The sequence below is a fragment of the Pagrus major genome, chromosome 1, assembly GCF_040436345.1.
Source record: "Pagrus major chromosome 1, Pma_NU_1.0".
In the NCBI taxonomy this organism is placed as follows: Eukaryota; Metazoa; Chordata; class Actinopteri; order Spariformes; family Sparidae; genus Pagrus; species Pagrus major.
In genome coordinates this window covers 18,875,683-18,886,529 of record NC_133215.1, presented here as the reverse complement: position 1 = coordinate 18,886,529, position 10,847 = coordinate 18,875,683, and the positions used below count along the sequence as shown (strand labels likewise).

At 40.1% G+C, this 10,847-nt stretch overlaps 1 long non-coding RNA gene across 1 annotated transcript; it reads right to left on the bottom strand.

Moving 5' to 3' along the window:
• Positions 1 to 9,426: 9,426 nt before the first annotated feature.
• LOC141005980 (uncharacterized) lies at positions 9,427 to 10,626 on the bottom strand. The gene is made up of 3 exons (XR_012179900.1): positions 10,497 to 10,626; positions 10,303 to 10,378; positions 9,427 to 9,873 (listed from the first exon to the last, which is right to left on the bottom strand). It is a non-coding gene; the product is annotated as an uncharacterized lncRNA (long non-coding RNA).
• Positions 10,627 to 10,847: the final 221 nt, after the last annotated feature.

Here is a 10,847-nt window from a genome sequence, read left to right as displayed (position 1 = left end):
ATGCAAGAAGTACGCTCTCATATGACAGAGAGAGAGAGAGAGAGAGAGGACAGGAGTGAGAGAGGCAGCATATGTGTGTGTCGTGTGGAGGAATGAAGATCCTTGTGCTGTTATGTTCAAACAAAGGTTACCATGGTAACCACACACACTATTAGTCCCTTATCAAAACCCAGGGATGAAGCGCCTCAATTACCCCTCGCTCTCTTGCACGCACACACATATGCGCGCACACGCACTCTTAACCCTCAGATCTGCAAGGGTATCTAAACCTTTGATTGAGGATCGCTTTGTACAAATGGTACCTCTGTATGTCGAGGGACAATACGAGGGAGGTTTGATCTCTTGGTTGTATGACTGAGAAGAGACTGTCAAGGACGGATGACAGTGGCTGATTTAATGGAAAATAATGCTGAGAATTGATTGAGATATTGAGAAAGGACAAGTGCTCCGCATTTCAAAACAAACAGCAAACTTCACGCGTTGATAAGACTTGATTCTTGTTTAGAGTCTTAGCAATGGAGACTAGAACTTAACTTGAACTCCAAATGTTCTTGACAAACCAACACTGGTTTACCTGAAGTCCAACTCCAGCTCCAAACCTCTTTGTCAGTGGCAAGTACATGAAATACAGCTGGAAAAACAATTTATGGGAAAAAAATACATTGCTTCCGGCAAGGTATGCAGATTGGTTTGTCAGCTTGCTGCTGTGCCTTTGCCAGCTAAGATCCAAGATTTTATCGTTATTATTTAAGGCTTAAAGAAGCTTAGAGTCAGTGAGTATACAACAACTGAGATGCACTACATTAACTGGATTTGAATTTGTACATAGTTAGATAATAAAAACCCATTTTGTCATTTATCTAACATGAGCTAAGCTACAAAAATAATGAGGAATCAAATGATTCCTTTTTGATTAACTTGCTTAATCTCTATATTTGATATTGAAGCATGTAGCAGTTGTATCAAAGTTTTGCACAAATTATCCCCACAGTGTCTTTGTGTGCATGGTGTGTTAACCTGTCTACAAGCTCAATTTCCCGATTAAAGTCAAAATCAGAATCAAATCAATAATTGAAGGCTGAGCATAGAATTCAGTTTTGAATGAGTTTGTTCTATTCTATTCTATAGACCGAATCACTGTGACGTCAATCTAGATTAACTTATAGAGTCTGGCACTTGATTTGCGTTGTGGAGATATGTAAATTCTGCAAACTAGTTTATTTCTGTTTTAATTTTCAGGCATAGCTGTAATGTTTAAAGCAATATCATCTAGAATTACGCTTTTTTTTTGGTCATAAATACAAAGGGAACAATTTGTCAGACGCTAGTAGGTGCTAACTACAAACAAATCTCATCACATCACGTAACACTGTGATCCTACCCTCTCACTGAAGTTATGTAGTGCAGAAACAACAGAGACATAGACACCATTCACCCTATTACAAGACACTGTACCATCAACATGATTTTGAAGCTGTTCTTTTAAGGTAAAAAAAACCCACAATAGTCCGATCTGTCTGACACTTCTGCTGTACTTATTTAATGTACTGTGTTGCTTTGTAAGTGTCTTTGTACAGCATATACCCAACAGCAACATCTTGGACTAACTGCTCGTATTGGGTAAACTCAAGCTGTCATTCTATTCTCTTCTTTTCTATTCTCTTCTATTCCTATGACATGTCAACTCTATCTCTTAGAAAATTCGTGGATGAAAGAAAACGGTAAAACACCAAAAAGGAAGAAGAAACAGCAGGGGAAACATGAGGGTCAAAGTTTTTACTTTGTAGGTCACACAAACACACAGAAGGAGACACACAACTACACACACACAGTCTTTCATCCATGCCTGCTGATCCAATCATAGGGCCTGGCAAAGGATGACAATCTGGGGATTGCACCATCATCAGAACAAATCCAGCCCAAAGGATCCCAGCTCTCATCTGGACAGAGGGCCGTCTCAGCCCATCAGGTCAGGGGCAGCAGACTGCTGGGCCGAGTACTGATACACAGAGTTCAGGCTGCCGGGCTGAATACCAATTTAGACATCCTGTTACATCTGTGTAAATAGATTGGGCTGTTGGACAACAATGACAAGGAAACAGATCATTGTTACATAGTTGTGACCTCTTCACAGGTCCATTGAGTACAGGTCCAAGAGTAAATGTACCTACAGTATAAACCCACCCAATGTAAAACACATCTAAGTTCTTCTTCACAAATGTGTCTGTCCTTTTTGTTTTTTTAAGCTTTCTTTTGTCTGTACCTTTCCTTGTCCTTTTTGTACTGTTACAACTCTGTAAATAATTTTCTTCATTTACCTATTCCTGTCTGAGGGAGGGGCCTCTCTTTTAAATGCTCCCCCCGAGGTTTTGTACCTTTTTTTAGTCACACCATAGCAATGTGGCTCAAGGGAGGGAAAATTCAGTCTTTCAATCTGCCAGTCTGTTAGTTGGTCCACAAATTTAGTCCAGAATGATCTCAACAAATATTTGATAGATCTTCATGAAATACTGCATAGACATTAATGGCCCCCAGCAGGTGAAGCCCAGTGACTTTGGTGATCCCTTGTATCCTGCGGTGCTATCGTGATGTTGACATTTTATTTATTTTTTTTGTTAAATGTCCCAACAACTACTAGACATATTGCCATAAACATGTGTCAAGATATCCAATGTGCCTGAATGATAAATCTCCCGTCTTTTCCTGCAGCTCCAGCGGCAGATTGGCAGTTTTGGTTCAGACTGAAATATTTTGACATTACTGGATGGGTTGCCATGAATTCTGGTGCACACATTCTTACCCCACTCAGGATGAAATCAACCTCCTCACTGTTCACCTAGCACCATCACAGGGCTCGGGGGTGTGACGATTTTGGTCGCACATGCACCCAAAACTCTGGCGAGTGAGACGAAACACTTGTGTGCTCCTGATGTTCAGCAGTTTAACAAATACCAACAGCTTTCTCAGTGCTGTATCGTAGGCAACTGGACTATAAATATATTTTTTGTAGATAATGTTGTCAGCCTATAGTGCAGTATATGTCTGTGTGTGTGTGAGTGTGTGTGTGTGTGTGTATGTGTGTGTGCATGTCCTGCATGCCCTGTACTGCGCCCAACTTCTTTGCAAGCGAACAAGAGCAACTGTGAGACATCACAGCCCTTTAAACAGAGTTCTCTTCAGTTTCATTTTCATTTGCACTACTGACCATTTTTTCAACATGACAAAAATGCTGTGTTGACCCTTCCATTTGTCCTTGTGCCTTAATGGCCCAGCCCATACCCAGTATCACTGGGTATACCCGCCCTCTGTCCTAGGATGCCTAATCCACATTGTTTCCTCTGAGACAGCGAGTGAGACGACAACTGAACTGGTGAGTGAGAAAATGCCTGGACACGGGCAGGAGAAGCGACCCATTTCATACATGAGACGTATAGGCTAATGAGAACCAACCCGCATTGGACCCGTTCATGTGAGTCAGCTGTCTTTTTGTCTATTTGGAGAGAATCCAGCCTGCAGTGTGGTTCAAACACTGATAAACCAGAGTATTGTAGAGTAACACAAGGCGTAGAAAGTTTTTATATCATGTCTACTTTCTGTCCGTATTCAGCATGCTCCCTCTTTCTCTCTCTCTTAATAACTGAATACTCAAACCTCCATATTTTCGTCGTTTGTACTCAAAGTTTAAACTTTCGTTTCACCAAATGGATCTTATAATACCCCATAATGTTTTAGGTTGAGCAGCACTTTGTAACTATTTTTTTAAAAGTTGAGGTTTAAAATGAAGAATAATCTACACCTATATTTCTGTTCACAGTGCAACCAGTATAAAACATTAGTCTGGAGCCCTGCATCACCAGGCAAAAGATTTAATGTTGACAATGTAATTAATTTCTTTCCAAATTCCTGCAAAACTAGTGCTTTTTAGCAAGTAATAGCATACAAACACTCTAAAATACAACAGGGAACACCTGTTAATCATCAGCATGTTAGCCTTGTCACTGTGGGCATGGTGGCATGCTAACATTAGCATGTGCTGCAGTGCCTTAGAACAGCCTCTCAAAGCTCTCAGCGTGACCACAGACTCTCAGTCTTGTGCTATTACAACTTGTCAAAACTTTACGTTTTTTTCCTGAATGACTTTTAACACTCAGGTGCTCATATTGCTGTCCTTGGAGAGGATCTCTCTTTGAATTGCCTTCCTGAAGGTTTCTTCCATTTGTTGTTTATTCACATGCAATTGATTTGTAAAGCCCATTGGGGTATTGTGTATCATATTAGGTTATACAAATTAACCCGATTGGACTTCAAGGTGTTATTATTAAATGATTAGAAGTATAAACCAGCCACACTAAAGCAGTGCTGCCATCGTTCCCACCTTTTCAGCCTGTGTCTGTAATTAGCTAGTGTAGGTGGACAATAGCCCTAAGGGAAGTGCTGATAAAAGCAACCAACAGAGCGCAGTGATCGACCTGAGTGACCCGTTGAACTAATGGCATCATTGACCTTGCTTTTTTCCGTTTTTCACATAAGGGTCACTTGGATTGCAAAAGAACACAGATTGACCTCTCAGATGTGTTTCTTACAAAGGCACAGTTGCAAAGTCAGTTAAAGAAGTGAAGACTTAATTTTATATATTGAAAATTCAGCCTCAATTTGCTGTCGGTGAACAACACACTATCAGCTCTCACACATACAGTACAGTAATATCCTGCACAAAGACATATAGACACACATTTGCTAACTGTCTCTGCATCTCACACCTATAAACATTGACATGCACCGTCAACACCAATTCCAACACACACAAACACACACACACACACAAAGAGCCAGAGTATCACCATGGAATCCACAGATTGATTGATGGCTTAAGGATCTGCTGCGCTAAGCTTCAAATATTTATCATACACTCTTGTGGTCTCTCATCTATTGCCACATGTTCATCGACCCAGTGCCCCTGCTGTCTGTCACGTGTGTGTGTGTGTGTGTGTGTGTGTGTGTGTGTGTGTGTGTGCGTGTGTGTGTGAAATATTTCAGACTCAAAACCAGTTAATTGGGGACAGCTAGTGCAATTGAGGACAAAAGCCAAAACTGATTTTTGGAGGGTTAGGGTTCGGCAGTGTGCAGTGGTTATGGGTGTGGTTGGTACTCTCCAAGAAATAAATCTGTGTCTTTATAATTTTCCCCAAAGGGACATGTAAGTATGTAAGAGATTCTGTTTGCAATCTTTTATAAAAATACTTTTTTAATAAAGCTTCATGTAGCATTTCATTGTCAATAAATTATTGATTCTGAGACCTGACATAAATAAACAAGATCATCAGCAGGAGGGATGAGAATCTCATTGTGTCTCACAGGATTGGACTTTATAGGAAACTGGCTCGATTGTTCTACAGTATGTCATGGATTGCATTGGGAAAACTCTTTTTGTTTTGCAATTAATGCAGACTGCCAAGATGGGCCTCGTTGTTTTGTCATAATCCAAATTCATATTCTCATCTATCAAAGCCAGGGGACAAGACACAAACTCCTTAAGATGGAGGCATTTTTCACAGACAAAATAATGACCACTGCACCTTCGACCCACACCCGACTAAATGAAAGCGTTTGACGTATTCGACACTGCTGTCATCACCTCACTGCGCGTTCACCCAGCTGCATGACCTCGTTATACAGTATGGTGGAAAAGAGATGGTTCAGTGCTCACACACGTATAACTACATGAAAGATTATGAGAATGGACTGTAAATGTGTATTTGGCAAGTTTGCCACAGTGCCAGCTTTGGGGGCTCCATGCTGGTGGAGGCCTGCAGGTCCAACATCTGCTCACTGCTGGAGGGAGACGTACGGAAAAACCTTCGGTCTCCAGCCCACTTCTCTCATCTTCCATCCACTTACATCGTGGCACCTCCTTTTATAAAAAATCCCAACTCTTTTAATCCCAGATCTCGTCTTCCTCACTTTATCAAACACTGTCCCTCGTGTTCTCTCTTCTCTTCTTTATCCCATGAGCTCCCAAACTGTGCAGAGACATATTATTTCTAATGAATCCCAGGCAAAACTGCTTCAAGAATTACAGAGAGCAGGTGACCTAACAAATTGACGTATTAAGAAGGCCTGGATTTGCTTTAATGGCTCTAAATTCTCTATGAATATTAAAAAGATTTCCAAGAGTATACTGTACATTCAAAGGGCTTTTGCTGCCAAGTAGCAGTATTTAAAGTAATGTTACTAAGGGAAACACAAAGATTCTGTCGAAATGTTGTATATGAAACTGATTGAAAGAATTACATTTATGGTATGTAAGCTTCAATGTCAGAGATAAAGAACACTGCTTAGATCTGTAAATACCAGCAGCGACGCTGTGTAGAAGCCTGAGGTTTGGCTATTAGGTGAGAAATATGTAAATAACAAAACTCTTCAGATTGTAAGTGATCCATCCCCCGCTTTGCATTTCCACCTTTCGCACTCACTGTCTGGCAGACACAATAGACAATTACAAGTGGTTTGTGCCAAATGCACTTCCTAATGTGGAAAGTAAATACAGCAAACAATGGGAGCAATAGGGGGGAGGGAGGAAAGTGCAAGGGAGTTGTTCATGATACTTATTGTTGATGGTGAGGGTACCAATGTAACTATAAATGTAAGATTCCAACAGCATTAACTTAACATTTTTAGAAAGTCATTTGAAAAACCATTCACTGTTTGGAAACCGCAGTGAGTTTGGCTGTAGCTTTAAGCCAAAGCAAGTGTCAATCCAAGCTGATATTCAAGTGTCCATCTGGCCATCAGTCAGCTGGCTGAGTCTTTCTTAAAAATAACTTAACCAACCCTTGCACATTTAGAACATGTTTTTTTTTTTGTGATAAAAGTAATGTCTCATTTTTACTTGAATTGTTTTCCCCTGATGTTTAAATTGCATCCAATGGCTTCCACCCACTATATTGAAATGTTCCTCTTAAATGATGTGACCTTGGATGGCGGAGCCTCCTGCCAGAGACATGCCAAGTTAAAACTGGCAAGCTGAGTTTGACGCTTTTACCACATGCCTGAAGTGATATTTTTCTGGTTTGACCACTTAATCAGCTCTCATATGAAATTCAAATGTCTGTCAAAAACTTTAATAATGTATCATGGACAGTTAAGGTCATTACATACATTTTGGACAGTATGTAGTGTATATTCTTTATATCCTGCTTACAACCTGTTTGAACTTAAAATTCAAAAGTCTGTGTTGGCCCAGAATACAAACTACCTTGCTATTCTTGTAGATAATGATGTTATATCAATATATACATGCACACCCTGTAAACCCAAGCTGCTGCTGTGAGCCCACTGCAATCAAAGCAAGCTTTTATCTCATTTCTGTTTTGTCACATGTAGAATAAGTAGGCTAACAGTCCAGGTGGTCAGTAGAATGCATGAGGCATTTAAATTCAGACCTTTGCCAACACCAGACACTGTTGCCTGCCCACATATTCATTCCATGTCACACTTTAAGTTGGAGTCCACCAACACACATAAAACAACTCCTCAGGCCAGAAAGAGTCACGCCTACAGACACCAAGGATCGCAGCAGACACACATGCATTTTAAAAAACTTAACATTTAACTTCTATACGTAGAGAAAGGAAAGGAACAGCAGAGATTCACCACTGCCCCCTGCTGTCTTCATCCAAGTTTATTAAACATTGTTACACATTCATGACATTCTGTATGTCTGCCACTAAAAAAAAACATAAAAAACAGGTTCTCCAGCTTTCACGACCTCACAACACATAGGAGTGTTTTCGGTTCTCACAGCCCCATTGGCATGATGACGCAATTTATCTGTCTCTTTCAAAACATGGCACAAAATCAACTTGGTTAGGTTTAGGAAAAGATCATAATGGTTATTTTATGTTTTAAAAAACTATTTTGTTAAGGTTAGGAGACCTTTGTTGTCATGGTAACAGCAATAGTAATAGTGGTATCTGTTACAAGACTACAAAGCAGTTTCTTTGCTCAAGCTATGAGACTCATCTCCACCATAAAGATATCATTTTCTCTTCATTGTGTTGCATGAAGAGACTACAACTTAATAACCGTGTTTAGGGTCAGGAAATGATTTTGGTCATGGTTCAAGGCCCCATATTATGTTCATATTTCTATTAAGGGAGTCTACGAGAGGGTGTTCACATGGTTCATTAAAAAATAGAATTGTCGATGCTGCCACGCCCCCATGTCACGTCCGGTCGGCTTGCCAAGGGGAAAAAACACACGTGTTGAAGTGCTGTGAGTCAACCTCCTCTAACTTAGCTGCTAGCTAAGCCAGTAGCTATTAGCTACAGCCAGTCAAACGACCATGGTCGGGAAGCACAGGGGAGATGATTTCCTCCAGGGCCGAAGTTTATGATTACCTTCGGGGTGAACCCCCTTTCACATGTTAAGCTGGTCGGGAAATAATACCAGGGAGCTTTGCTGTATCTTGAGGAGCCGTCGCCTTTATTCAGCCAAACTGCAGCCTATATTGTACACTTTATCGCTGTCGCTGCTACTGCTACTCCTTTCGCTTCTCCTTCCTCTCCCATTCATTCACTGTCCACACGTACGCACGCTCCCTCTCTCGCTCGCCCACTCACATCTTACTCACCTTGTTGAACCATGTTCAACTGTTCGGAAATAGTTTGTTAAGACACTTAATTGTTCAGAGAAGACTGTGGACATGGCTGTTTAATTTTTTGTTTGTTTCGTTGTGAACTTGAATGTCATCTTCGGTGAAGAAGACTGCAGTTACAAAAAAGAAACTAGATGGCAGGTTATTTTGTTTAAGTTTCCAATTGACTGAAGATATAAGTTATTGTTACATTATGTTGTTAATAAATGTTTTAAATTTGACAATGTAGTGTGGTACATTGCTAACAAAGGTCAGATATTATATTGCATAAAGGTCTAGTCTAATGGCATAGCAACCTGTGCTTTAAAAAAAATAAATGTAAAAATTGAGAATCGAGAATCGAGAATCGAATCGAACCGTGACCTCAGAATCCAAAATTGAATCGAATCGAGGATTTGGAGAATCGTGACACCCCTATTCAAGGTTAAAAAAAACATATGATTTTTCTAACAATGTCCATTGCTGCAGCACATCTATTCAACCTCTGACTAAATGCTCGGCTTTTGTACCTGTTTCTTTAAGGTCCCCCTCCCAAAAAGCCCAGTCTACTCTGATAGGTCAGCAGTAACAGGTCAGAGCAGGCACCACCCACTGTGTTTCTGCATCAGATCTGTGTTTTTGCAACTACATCTGAACACTCTCAAAACATAATAGTTAGTATTTTTGTTTTTGCCAAAAGGGAAACCAGAGTTTTTTTGGACTGATATTTTGATATTTACCTGATAGTTTAAAGTAATTGAAAAGGTTAGTGTAACCTGCCTTAGCTCTAATTGTTGATTTTAAAAACTAGGAGATACAGATATTTTATCAGTGCATTAATTACCTCGTGGACTAGTAAATCAGAAGTCTAGATCGCTCTAGGAGAAAGGGGTATTGGCAATATGCATTGAGTGACAGAGTAAATAATTGACACAACCAACAGGTAAGTTTTAAGTGTGTTATATTGTTTTGAATAAAGAAATAAAATAAATAAAAAATGAATAGAAAAGTAAAAATAAAAATAAAATGTTTACAGTGTCAACACACACATGAGATATCGACCACAGTTTCCAATAAATTCAGTCTCTGAATAAATCACAGTCTCTGTTTTGAGTAGCTCGCCACGACCACTGAGGTCCCTTCTACCTTACAGAACAGGAGGAAATCCTCAGCAGAAGAAGTAGTCTTTGTGTAGATCTCAAACCCAGGAATCCATACATAAGACAAAAAGACCCGGCCTATAAAGGCCAAAAGAAAGGGTTACTATATATTCATGTAAATAAAATATACTCTAAATGTAAATAAATGCATATAAACACATATTTATACATGTATATTATAACATTGTTTCTTAATAATTGTTTTAACCACTTTTACTGTGCTTTTAAATGAACTGAACACAATATAAACATCAACATGAGCCAAAATGGCGGAATATTTCTTTACGTTCATCTCCTTTCTTTTCCTCTTTTTTTTCTCTACCGCCGCTCGCTCTCAGAGAAAATACACCGAGCGGGGGGTAATGTACACAACACAGATATATAAAACATTTTTTTTTAAACACTATACACATGAATTTAATGCCTCACTAATCCATATTAACATTAGCAGATGCACATTTCAGCTCCGTTCACCGGACTTTTATCAATTAAGTTGAGGCTACTCACCAGAGGCTCAAACTTCACATAAACACACACACTCCGGGCACAAGGAAGAATACACGGCTCGTCTGTCCAGGTTCCGCTTTTTTAAGAGACAGGGACATGGGAGTTCAGTAATGTGTAACCTCAAAAATATAATTTAGCGAAGTACATGTGGCTAATGGTCGGAGCTAGCGCCGTAGCTGCTAATAAACACTCACGTTCTCCTCCGTCTCCGTCACAAAACACACGGTCTGCTTTCACCCACGGCAAAAGAAAAGGCTTCGCTCTCTGCGCCGACGATAAAAAGTTAACTCAGACTTTTGGAATATCTGGTTTTTTTCCACAAACGGTAATATCTGCAGCCGAAGCTTAGCATGCAGCCACCTCGACGACGGTCCGGCCGAGAGAGAGAGAAAAAAAACAACACGCCTGCACGTACACCCTGACGGCGTCTGATTGGCTGCTCTACTTCACATCACGTGAACTCCTCATGTCACCCGAATCTTTTACACTTCCAGAAAGGCACATTCGCCACACTTGAAATAAACAAAACACTCTTTTTAAGACAG